The 13632-nt window shown below is 34.8% G+C and overlaps 1 pseudogene across 1 annotated transcript; it reads left to right on the top strand.

The window, feature by feature from the left end:
• The first annotated feature begins 936 nt into the window (after positions 1-936).
• On the top strand, positions 937-2183 carry LOC104658956 (annotated as a pseudogene). Its single transcript, XR_747516.2, has one exon. The product of XR_747516.2 is annotated as a hsc70-interacting protein pseudogene (transcript).
• Positions 2184-13632: the final 11449 nt, after the last annotated feature.

The raw sequence follows: 13632 nt of genomic DNA, 5'->3' as shown, positions 1-13632 counted from the left end.
AAAAAAAGTTTTTCAGAATTAAGACAACTACTATTTGATTCAAATGCAAATTTATCAATGACTGTTTTCTTCAAAACTTATAAAGAAAACCATGACATTGCTCTAAAATAAGTTCAAGGTGAAAGACTAGGTGGCGGATCAATCCTTTGACAATCCACAGTATTTTCTCTTCTGAAATATAAAAAGGTTAAAATTGTGCTAAGCCCGATATTAAAAAAAATAAATAAATAAAGTAGTATCTCATCTCACTAGTGAGAAAACAAAAACATATGAAGACAAGAAAACTGGCTACATTATTTCACCAAATAGAATAACCATAATAACTGGGAACAGTAGTTACAATAAATGAATTATTCAGTAACTGGGAGAAGTTTAATTAGAACCAGTGAACTCTCTTTTTTACTCAGACACTAAATTTTTACCATCCAATACTAACAATAAAATTTTATTTATTTGTGCTTTTCCTGTTGTATTAATGAAAATATTAACTATTAAAAAAAGACTATGAAATAAAGTGAAATAGAAATGTAAAATCAAGACCAGAGAAAAGTAAACCACATTTATGTTCCTGAAAAGGCTTTCATAGTTGATTTAAGATTTAAAACTAATCTCAACTAAACAGCCAAGTCTTTAGGGACAATCTCTTCCCTATCTGAACTAAGGAGATACATCTATAAATTTTAAAATAAATGTATCCCTCGCTTAAATGTAAAGTAATGTACAGTATGCAGTCTCTTGTCAACATTTGTATAGTAAAACAAGAAAATAGAAGAAAAAGAAGTAGAAATTTTGTTTTAGCACAGTATTTTTGTATAAGTTATGGGACATGAGGATGAGTGGAATATATGACAAGTCAAAGAAGGACTGTCTTGCTTAAGTTTTTCATTCATGAAAGGGCTCATGAAATTTAAATCATCTTCTGCGCTGTCACGCCGAGCCAGCACCTGGGCCTGGAACAGGGCCGTAGTCCCCCAGCTTCACCCACCACCTCTCCATCATGGACCCCCACAAAGTGAAGGAGCTTCGGGCCTTTGTGAAAATGTGTAAGCAGGATCCGAGCATTCTGCACACCGAGGAAATGCGCTTCCTGAGAGAGTGGGTGGAGAGCATGGGGGGTAAAGTACCACCTGCTACTCAGAAAGCTAAATCAGAAGAAAATACCAAGGAAGAAAAACCTGATAGTAAGAAGGTGGAGGAAGACTTAAAGGCAGACGAACCATCAAGTGAGGAAAGTGATCTAGAAATTAATAAAGAAGGTGTGATTGAACCAGACACTGATTCTCCTCAAGAAATGGGAGATGAAAATGCAGAGATAACGGAGGAGATGATGGATCAGGCAAATGATAAAAAAGTGGCTGCGATTGAAGCCCTAAATGATGGTGAACTCCAGAAAGCCATTGACTTACTCACAGATGCCATCAAGCTGAATCCTCGCTTGGCCATTTTATATGCCAAGAGGGCCAGTGTCTTCATCAAATTACAGAAGCCAAATGCTGCTATCCGAGACTGTGACAGAGCCATTGAGATAAATCCTGATTCAGCTCAGCCTTACAAGTGGCAAGGGAAAGCACACAGACTTCTAGGCCACTGGGAAGAAGCAGCCCATGATCTTGCCCTTGCCTGTAAATTGGATTATGATGAAGATGCTAGTGCAATGCTGAAAGAAGCTCAACCTAGGGCACAGAAAATTGCAGAACATCGGAGAAAGTATGAGAGAAAACGTGAAGAGCGAGAGATCAAAGAAAGAATAGAACGAGTTAAGAAGGCTCGAGAAGAGCATGAGAGAGCCCAGAGGGAGGAAGAAGCCAGACGACAGTCAGGAGCTCAGTATGGCTCTTTTCCAGGTGGCTTTCCTGGGGGAATGCCTGGTAGTTTTCCCGGAGGAATGCCTGGAATGGGAGGCTCCATGCCTGGAATGGCTGAATGCCTGGACTCAATGAAATTCTTAGTGATCCAGAGGTTCTTGCAGCCATGCAGGATCCAGAAGTTATGGTGGCCTTCCAGGATGTGGCTCAGAACCCAGCAAATATGTCAAAATACCAGAGCAACCCAAAGGTTATGAATCTCATCAATAAATTGTCAGCCAAATTTGGAGGTCAAGCGTAATGCCCTTCTGATAAATAAAGCCCTTGCTGAAGGAAAAGCAACCTAGATCACCTTATGGATGTCGCAATAATACAAACCAGTGTACCTCTGACCTTCTCATCAAGGGGTGAGCTTTGAAGAGCTGGGGTGCTTTGAAGATAATCCCTACCCCTCTCCCCCAAATTCAGCTGAAGCATTTTACAGTCGTTTGCCATTAGGGTATTCATTCAGATAATGTTTTCCTACTAGGAATTACAAACTTTAAACACTTTTTAAATATTCAAAATATTTAAAACAAATTTAAAGGGTCTGTTAATTCTTATATTTTTCTTTACTAATCATTTTGGATTTTTTTTCTTTGAATTGGGCAGGGAAGATATGTATGGAAGATTATTGCTCTAATTTGAGTGAAATAAAAGTTATTAGTGCAAGGCAAAAAAAAAAAAAGAAATTTAAATCATTATTGTAGCTGTCTAAATAGCAATAATTATCAAAATTGGTATTGCTAAATATAAATATTATAAATATATTACATTTTAAAAGTTTTACCAGTTTTAAATGGCATGTCTGTCAGGGCAAAAAAAAAAAAAATACTAAAACTAGAAAAGAACAATACAACAAATGAATTAAAAAATTAAATGGAATGGGCCATGGTCTCTATATAAAATAGGGCCCTGGATTCCAGTATGTGCCAAATAATTTTGCTTCATTTCTAATTGTACAAATTACTCTATTAGGCACAAAGTTCATGTAGAAAGAAACTTAATAAATGCTAATAAGTAACTACTGAAAAATATCACCTGAAGTATTTGATTTTCTTGTGATGAATCAAAATAATATCACTTTCAAATATTCATGTAGTCTAATAGCATATTCAAATGTCCATGTAGCCTATTACAGCGGTACGAAGTATACAAAATTCCACAGGTCTGTGACTCTATAACAATGAATTTCTTGGATAAACATACCTTACCGATTTTCAGCATTTGAGGACTAAAACCAAACAAAACATTTAAAAAATGTTTTAAGTAGTGTAATGCACTGCTATTAGAAACTGTAATTTCCTTTCTGTATTTATGAAAAAACTCTTCAAAGCTAATTATAATTTACAAATTAAATGGACTCTTGTTCAACACTCTCGACAGTATTTAAATTTTTCTATAACAACTTTCTTATTCAAGAACATTTTTTCTTTGTATTTGTCTTAAATGATAACTGTTCTCCTAATTCTCTTTATTTCACAAAGGCTGCTTCATTTCTGTGCTGTGTTATCCATTTTCCTTTGTCTTCCCCTCATGACAGATGCGTTCCAAATTCTTGTTCTAGGCTTTCTTTTGTGTATATTTATGGATAATTCCATCTTTTCCACAAATTTATGACAGTGCCTCTATAGAAGACCCTTTTAACAAATTGTAAAAACATCCTTCCCTTGCCTATAAGGTTACAGATAACCCGGCACCAGCCCTTCTCTCTGGTGTCACTCCTACTACTGCACTCTCCTGTCACAGCTACTTTGATTTCATTCTCGGAATGTGCCAAGATTATTACTGTTTTAAGACCTTCGAATTAATACCCTTTGCCTGAATTTCTCTGCCCACAGGGTCTTATTGTCAAAACTTTTTGATAATTAATATGTTATAATACACGTCTTGTATGATCACTCTTCTTTTTCAAAGATTCTGGGCTAATGTCACTGTTTAACCTATGGGGTATGGAATCAGTTTGTATAGTTCTAAGCAATAAGAACAAATTTTATCAATTACTTTCATTAAGTTCACATAAATGTTATAGAGTAATCGGTGAATCTAGGAAGAAATGGCATCGTTAGGGTATGGGGAAGCCTTTCCGTTGGTTCAGGTTTGGCATATGTGTACGTGTGCGTACACATTTCTTCCTCAATGATATTTTAACATTTGCTTTATGTGGATCTCACTTATATCTAAAGGTTAATTTTAGGTTACTTATCTTGTTGTGGCGATTGGTGCTGCTATTGTAATTTTTTCACTACATTATATACTTTGGTGATTTTATGAAGAATATTGATTTTTGTTTACATAGAATTTTTTAAAACTTATCATTCTTTCCAAAATCCACTCTTACCTATGGACTGAATTAGTCTAACTTATTTTGGTATTCTCTTCCATAATGCTGTTTTTCTTCATACAATGCTCAAACACATTAATTAATTTAATTCTCACAACCTCTGTGAGACAGGCAATATTACTATCCATACTTTGTAGATGAAGTGACGAAACAGAGGCAGAAAGAGGATAAATATATTTTCAAGGCTACATAGCTATTAATAATAAGCAAAGTATACAGGATTTAAACTCAGTTTGACTCCAAAAACAACTCTGCCACTCTAGATAGTGTTTTATATGTATTTCTGTTTCTTCAACTAGCTTCCTTCCATACACTGGGAAGCTGATGAAACACATACCTTAAGTATCTGAGCAAAGCATCAGTTGTTTCTCTTATGGGCTACCTAGTACAAAGCAAGGAAAAAGCATTTAGATTGGGAAAATTCCACAAACTGGAATGCAAAGGACCGTTTTAAAAAGCAAATCCACTATTTTGGTGGATTTAACTTTTCCCAAAAAAGAAAGTGAATTTCCTTGGAGTTGACGACAAATGGTGTTTCTACCTGAGGATAAACAGCAGGGATTTCTTAAAGATGGAGTCGTATGAGTAAGGAAAAAGTATAGAGACAAGAAATGCAATAGTTCTGTGTATGAAGTTTAAACTACTTCTAGCTCTCCTTATGTTTTTAGACCTACTGTCTCCCATCTCCATCAAATGGATGGAGCTGGACATTTTCATAGGATCACATGTAGAATTTCATGTAGTGCCTACTTTCTGGTATTAAACTGCTTTATGTACTTATTAATTGTTAGCCTGCTTCATATTTTAAAATCTATTTTTTTCTTATTTTTCTTATATTCTTTAATGTTTATATCAGATATTTTAATCGATTTTACAAGATGAGAGACTTTTTCCCCATTGTTACATCTTCATTATGGTGTGGGTGTTTATTTACATGAATATTTAAAATTACTTTGTATCCATGATTGACTTTTTACCTTTTAATTTTCCTCCATCAGACATTAGTATTTCCACATTGCATTAATTTTGTTGTTAGTTTTGTTGTTTAGTATTTTCTTGTCACATCTTTTCTGATCCCTATAATCATGTCCATTGATTTCTCATGTAGATATGTGAGAACTAATTATATTTTGACACTTCTGTTTCATGGACCAGATTGAAGAAGATCATTCTTCTTCAAACAGTAGAGTTTAACCTATATACTTGCAGTAATATACTATAGTAATAAAAAGTAGATTTTATTTCAGTCATAATTTTATCGTTCTCTTCTTTCAAAAATCCTTTCTTGTTATTCTTATGTTTCATGTCATCTGTAGTATTAAACATCCTGTTTTTTCAGAATTTTGTATTGATTTGGATATCAATTCTAATGAAATTCTAATGAAAAATTGATAATGCTTCATTTATTTATACTAATACAATACTTGTGAAAAGATCAGTATTTCTCTAAAATACCAAGATAATTTTACCATTTTATTAATGAATATGTTAATATTTTAGGCACCTAGTAAGTGTTTATCCTCACAACTTTTTGTTTTTGTTCTTTAAATTCTAAGTTGCTTTTCTTTAGCTACAGATTATTATTACTAATTTAATTTGCAGTCTCTGTTATTGATTACATTGAATTTTTAACATTTCGTTTGGATAGAACATTTATTTTCCCAGTTGTAGTACTCATTTTCATTTTCCTTAGTTTTTCCACCCTCTAGTTTAAGTTTGACTTTAATACGAAATGTATGATGGTGAAGACTTGACATACATAACCAAGTCAATGTTACACTTTTCTGCTAAGTATCTTCCCTTAAATGGCCTGAAGCCACATCAATCTCAAGAATCATCAACTGAATTCCTAATCTTACCTGCTTCTCCTTTTTCACCCACCCTGTCTCTGTTTAGCTATAATGGCATAGTATACCTGCTAAGTTCATCTTGATAATTCTGATCTCTCTCCTGATGATCCCCATTGGTTGGCCTCATATTCTATTGATGCTATCTGTAAAATACCTTTGAATTCTATTCCTTTCTCTGTAAATCTGCTATCACATCTTTTAGCAAAGACTTCATTTTCGCACACATTAACTATTTCTTAGTTGCTTTACTGATATCCCCAGTCAAATTCTTGAGTTTCCTTGCCCCAAATAGTTCTCTCAACTATCACCAGAAGCTATTTCTAACATGCAAGTTGATTGTATAACACTTCTCTGCAATTCTTTAATTATTCTTTGTCACTTCCATGGGGGAAAAAAAAAATCCAGCCCTGCTAGGATGGCATAAATGTTCTTCATGCCCCAATTTGTGCTTAACTTTATTTATAGTCTCAGCAGTTGCCATCCCTTCCGTTGCTCCTGCCTGCGATAGGCATTCTCAATTCCAGCCACATTCAGTATTGCTATTCCCCACTTTTATGCTTTTATATATATTCTCTTTCCAGTGATAGAGAAATTTAAATTTCCCCTAAAGATTAAAGACCTTGAATTCAATTCCCAAACCTTCAACATATATAAATTTTGCTTTTTCATGAATATTTCAGTCACATTAAGATAATGATTATTTTCAGCCTTATATACATACATGAAATTGCAATTAAATATCACCAAGTGTATTTGAAAACTCATAATAGCAGTTTTTGAATTGTTTTCTTCCTCCCATTTTATACATGAAGAACTTTAATTTTCTTTGTAGAATGAACTAAACATTACCCATGCAGTGAAGAAACCCTGCCACCCCACACACTTGGCACAGTCATTCCACACCTTTTGTCTACGTATCATTTGGTCACATAATGTCATCTATTTCTCAGGATTATATTCATTGATTACACATTTATCTCTCTGATTAGGGAGTGACTTCCCTAAATAAAATTACTTTTTTTTTTTTACTAGTTTTCTTTTAATATCATTTAGTATTACTCTGGCATTAAACAGAAAAGAGGCACTTATTAAATTATAAATTTTGTAAATAAAAATCCCCCACATATTAAGAAAATAAAGTGTATGTTTTAAATATTGGTTACATAATCTTCAAAGTATTGGCAAATTGAGATCACTGTTACAGTGTTCATTCACATATTTAAAGAGCCTTTTCTTGCTGACATTTGTTAACTCGTGTATTAACAATTATTTAAAATACACAAACTGTATTGAATAATTCATTCTACACTATTCACCTCTCAAAAGCTAATTACCTAATTTCCATGACCTTTGTGTGGTGTTCAATTTGATTTCATAGTCAAATCAACAAATGCTTACTGAGCGGCCAGCATGTGTAATGTGGTTATTTAATTAAAGTTAAATTTCAGCTTATATTAATTATATCTTCAGCCAGAATTTGATGGCAGCACAAAAGGAAGTTTTTGTGCCATGTTGTTTTTTAGGCACAAGTTTAATCAAGCAAATATTTAGTAAATCCTTATAATCTGGTAGCACACATGCTAAGTGTGGAAATAAAATAGTTGAATATAACTTTATCCTTGTCCTTGACAAAATTAATTACAGTGTTCTATGGAGCCTATTTTTTCTTTCTTTTTTTAATGTTCAATTATAATTCAAACCATGTAGTTTATGTCACATAATTCTAATATTAAACTTAAATTCAGTTTTAAACTAGTCATAACTATTCAGAAAAAGTTTGAAAATTATTTTGAAAGAATAAGAAAATAAGAATACTAGAGTTTATTTTGCATTTACCATGTGTCAACTACTCTGCTATGGTTTGATGTATTATCACATTTAAGTCTGAAAACAACTCAATTAGGTTGATACTTTCTTGTCCTCATTATTATGACAAGGAAACATCAACTTAAAGAATTTGTAAATTTGTCTATCATCTTAAGGAAGTATTTGGGGGAGTAAGGATTCAAACAAACTCTGTGAGACCACAGAGCCTGAGTGGCTATTTTCACAAGACTGAATGCCCTCACTGGAAATGTCTGACATTAATTGTGTGTTATTTAATAATATTGAGTAACAAATAACCACAAAACTTCAGTGACAAACAATAACAAATATTCATTTTTCTCAGCAGTCTATGGATCAGCAGTCTGCTGATCTGAGTTGGCCTCGGCAGGGCTTCTTCAAGCACCTGCGGTGAGCTGCCAGTCAGCTGCCAGTGTGTATTCTCATATATCTGGGGCCTCAGGTGGGTCAGTTCTCAGCTATGTGCACCACTTGCCAAGAGCTGAATATAAGGAGATCTTCATGGAGAAGGCAAAAGACAAAGACAAAGAGAGTGGGTACAGATAATACCCCTCGAGGCTTAGGCTTGGAACCAGCACGCCATTACTGCCACCACATTATGTTGGCAAAAGCAAGTCTAGTCCTGCTGAGATTCAGAGGGTAGGGAAATCAACTCTATCATTATATGAGAAGAGCTGCAAAGCCAATTTTCAAAGGCTACTGGGTACCAGGAAAAGTCAAGAACTGTAGTTATTTTTTAAATTTAATTTTTAATTTTTGTAGGTGCACAGTAGGTGTATAGTTTTATAAGGTACAAGAGATATTTTGAAACTTGTATAGCATGCATAATCATCACATAGAGTAAATGGCTATCCATCACTTAAAGGTTTTACCCTTTCTTTGTGTTACCAACAATCCAATTAAAACTTTAGTTATTTTAAAATGTATAATAAATATTTGGCAACTGTAGTCACCTTGTTGTGCTAGCGAATACTGGAATCTTATTCATTATTTTTGGTTTTGTTTTGTTTTGTTTCCTGGGACAGGGTCTCACACTGTCACCCAGACTGGACTGGAGTGCAGAGAAGGAATCACAGATCACTGTTTCCTCAACTTCCTGGTTTCAGGTGATCCTACACCTCAGCCTCCCGAGTAGCTGGGATTACAGGCACACACTATCATGCCCAGCCAATTTTTTTTTTTTTTTTTTTTCCAGAGACAGGGTTTTACCTCATCGCCCAGTCCTGTTCTTGAACTCCTGGACTCAAGGGATCCACCTGCTTTGTCCTCCCAAAGTGCTGGGATTGCAGGCGTAAGTCATCATGCCTGGCCAAATACTAGATTTTATTTATTTTATCTAACCATATTTTTGTACCCCTTAACCAACTCACATCCTCCCATCCCCTGATTACACTTTCCACCCTGTAGTAACTATTGTTCTAATCTCTATCTCCATTAGTTCAAGTATTTTAATTTTTAGCTCCCACAAATACATGAGAATATGCAAATTTCATCTTTCTGTGCCTGGCTAGTTTCACTTAACATAATTATCTCCAATTTCATCCATATTGTTGGAAATGATAGGATCGTTTTCATTTTTATGGCTATATAGTAATCCATTGCGTACGCGTACTACATTTTCTTTTCCCATTTGTCTGTTGATGGACGCTTAGGATGCTTCCAGATCTAGGCTATTGTGAATAGTGTAGCAATAAACATGGTAGTACAAGTGTCTCTTTGATATACAGATTTCCTTTCTTTTGGGAATATACCTAGCTGAGTCATATGGTAGCTCTATATTTAGTATTTTGAGGAACCTTCAAACTCCTCTCCATAGAGGCTGTACTTATTTATATACCCACCAACAGTGTGCAAATGTTTTGTTTCCTTTCCTTTTCTACACATTCTTGCCAGCATTTGTTATTGCCTGTTTTTTTCAATGAAAATAATTTTAACTGGGGTGAGATAATACCTCATTCCAGTTTTGGATTTGGATTTTTCGGATGATCAGTGATGTTGTGCACCTATTCATATATTTGTCTGCCATTTATTTGAGAAATGTCTATTCAAATCTTTTGCTTATTTTTAAATCAGATTATTAGATTATTTCCATAGAGTTGTTTGTACTTCCTTTATATTCTAATTATTAATCCCTTGCCAGAGGGATAGTCTGCAAATATATTGTCCCATTCTGTTGGCTGTCTCTTGAATTTGTTGATGGTTTTCATTGTTGTGCAGAAGTATTTTCACTTGATGTGATCCCATTTGTCCATTTTTTGCTGTAGATGCCTGTGTTTGTGGATTATTTCTCAAGAACACTTTGCCCAGTTCAATGTCCTGGAGAGTTTCTCCAATGTTTTTGTTTAGTAGTTTCACAGTCTGAAGTCTTAGATTTAAGTTTTAAATCCATTATAATTTTATTTTTGTATATGGCAAGAGATAGGGAACTAATTTCATTATTCTGCATTTAGATATCCAGTGTGTAGAGCAGCATTTATTGATGTGACTGTCCTTTCTCCAATATAGGTTCTAGGCACCTTTGTCAAAATGTGTTCATTGCAGACGTATAAATTTGTTTTGGGGGCATTATTCTATTCCCCTGCTCTATGCATCGTTTTTCTGCCAGTACCATGCAGTTTTGGTTGCTATAACTCTGTAATTTAATTTGGAGTCAAGTAATATGATTCTTTCAGGTTTGTTGTTTTTATTCAGGATAGCTTTGGCTATTCTGGATCTTCAGTGTATCCATATAAAATTTAGGTTTTTTTGAACTATAGTTTTGTGAACTATGTGAGCTATGCTATCTAGGCTTGGAGAAGCAGTGGCACAAACACTCCTTTGGGTGCCACAGCAGGTGTCTTACTACATCATGTGCCTATCAAATCTCTCGCACCTGAGCACAGCACAGCATCAGGACTCGTTTAAGAATTGCAGTCCTTGTGGTCTAGATTACCTTTCAAGTTTATTTAGGGCCCCAGGGCACTTTAGCCCACCATGGCAAGGCTTGCCAGAACTCAAGTTCTTACCACGGATGGGTGATTCCCTTCTGTCTAGGACTCGTCTAAATGCTCTCTCGTGGAGGCCAGCTGAGTTTTGCTCCATGTTGCTTCTTGCTGTGACAGACAACACTGGGTTCTAATGCAAAGCCCCACAATCACTATACTCTTCTTCCCCTAAATGCACAGATTCTCCCACCATGGCATGCGATGGTCTCCAGGGTATGGAAGAGAGGTGGCACCAGCCATTCAAGACTGTCTTTTCTACCGTCTTCAGTGCCTTTTTCTGTAAGATGAAACTAAAACCAAGTACTGTGATTACTCGCCTAATTTTTGGTTCTTATAAAGGTGCTTTTTTTGTATGAATAGTTGTTCAATTTGGTGTTCCCGTGGGGAGGAAAATTAGTGAAGGTTTCTATTTGGCCATTTTGCTCAGGCCCCCTCTGTGTGGTTCTTTTTGTAATCAACTATCACAGCACACCTCTTGGGCAGAATATTTATATCCCTCCTATCTGCCAAATCCACAATACACCCTCAAAAGCACCAAATTCTCATTGCATCATATCATAACACTCAGAATCTATATAGATCATATAATCTATATTAGGTCTGGATGTTGATACTTGGTTGCAGTTTGTTTTAATCTGAAAAACTATGAAGAAAAAAGAGACAAGTTATTTGTATCCCCATTCCAAATGCCTATCATGTAATGATGGCACACAGATTAACAGCTATGGACCCTCCCGTTTGAAAAGACGAGGAATGAGAGGCACATAGCAATCTCTGACAATTCTGAATTCAGGTTTGCTAGAATTGCTATTGAGATTTTATATGTTCCTTAATTAGGTAGTTTCTAGTTCTGCAACTTGAGAATGCCTCTGTAGTCCAGTGTTCGCCATTTGGACTTAGTTTTATAAAATCTTCTTTCTTTTCTGTTGTTCTATTTGGTCATTAAAAAAAAAAAAAAGTAAAGAAACAGGGTCTCACTCTGTCAACCAGGCCAGAATACAGTGGTGCAATCATAGCTCCCTGCAACCTAGAACTCTTGAGCTATAGTCCTACTTCATCCTCCCAAATAGCTGGGACTAGAGGTGCATACCACCATGGCTGGCTCTTTTTGGACTTTTCTGAAACGAGAATAGTATACATGTCTTTTGAACTACTTCTGTCTTCTCAGTCTAATTCATACAATTTCAAGGTGAGATCACAATGGCCTTTTTGTATTTGGAACAATTTCATTTACTTTTAGGCCATGCTGCTGGTACATTTACTGATTACAATACTTTATTTAACAAAATTTGCCAGGAGTAACACACAATATTCTTATCAAGGCAGGTCTTTATATTCAAGCAATTTAGTGCCACTATGGACATGTCTGTTTGCTCTAAGACAAAACCACAGTGATTCCTAGAATCCCTTTTATCCACTTGAAAATATGCCCTAGGAAGTGCCTTCATTTTTTCAGTGACCTTTTAAAGTGTGTCACAGCAGACAATGTGGATCTTTACCCTGATGACATACTTTGGCAATCTTTTATAGCTTAAGAATCTAGGTATATTACATAGTTTTATTTTCTAACTATCAAGTTCTGATCCCTTTTTATTTCCTCTACATTCTGCTTGTCAATGCTGGGCCGGGTCTTTTTTCATCTCAGTTCTTTCTTGTAGTACCTTATGAGCAACAAAGAAACACCATTGACATATTCATCATTCTTCCTGGAAATCTCATAACTTGAAGTGTGGGTGTAGTGTAGTCTAATTTACCAACTATTTCTTTCACGGACTGAATTGTAAATCATGTTTACATGTGTCTTTTCCAAACTCAGTTTATTAGGAAATGTCCCTATGTCTTCTAGTACGTTTATGACTTTATTTTTTGCTTTTAAATATTTGATCAACTTGGCACCTTTTTAGTGTGTAGTATGAGGAGTCTCTTTCTCTTTCTTCATTCCTCCTCTTTCTCCTCCTCATCCTCATCCTCCTCTTCCTGCTCCTCTTCTCCCTCCTCTTACACTTCCTGTTCCTGTTCCTCCTCCTCCTTCTAGGTGGCTGCCGTTGTCAGAACACCATTTCTTAGCTTACATTTTCTCCCTGATTTGCGACGACTCCAGTACAACTAAAAGTGCATACTCTTGCAAACTATTTTGAGACTTTCTCTTCTGTTTTATTCATCTGTTTTTCTAGGTATGCTCTGTAACACATTGCTTTAATGTTGATGATTTATATGTTTAGTATCTGGTAGGGCTAGTATCCATTCTTGGCATTTCTTCATTAGAGTTCCTCCTTTATATTTGTATGCGTATTATTTTGCATGATTTTATATTAAAAATCTCCCCTAGTTTATAAAAATGGTATTTTATAGATGGATTCATTTGTAGACAATGGAAATCATTATAACATCCAATAACACGATATAGTTTGCATTTGTAAGAGCATCATTTGTTCCCACGAGTGTTTTTTAAAATTTTTCTTTATATATATATTAGGTATTTCCTGTTTAATATAATTCCCAGGTATATTTCACTTTTGTTTTTACTACAGATTATTTTGCATAGTTAGACATTCCAAATTGTAATTTACTATATAATGAACACTAGTTATTTCTGTTTATAAATTTGATTGCTTGAAATATTACTGATTTATCTTATTGTTTGGGTCTGATTTTAGTTTCTTCCAGCATGTTTTATAGATGTGTCATCTTATTGTCTGTCTTATTATCTTAAGAAAATGCTTATTTTTTATTTTCTTAAATTTTCATTTTCAAAATATCTATTC

The sequence above is a fragment of the Rhinopithecus roxellana genome, chromosome 2, assembly GCF_007565055.1.
Source record: "Rhinopithecus roxellana isolate Shanxi Qingling chromosome 2, ASM756505v1, whole genome shotgun sequence".
Taxonomy (NCBI): domain Eukaryota; kingdom Metazoa; phylum Chordata; class Mammalia; order Primates; family Cercopithecidae; genus Rhinopithecus; species Rhinopithecus roxellana.
Note: the sequence above shows the minus strand (reverse complement) of the source record. Positions and strands in the feature narration are given on the sequence as shown.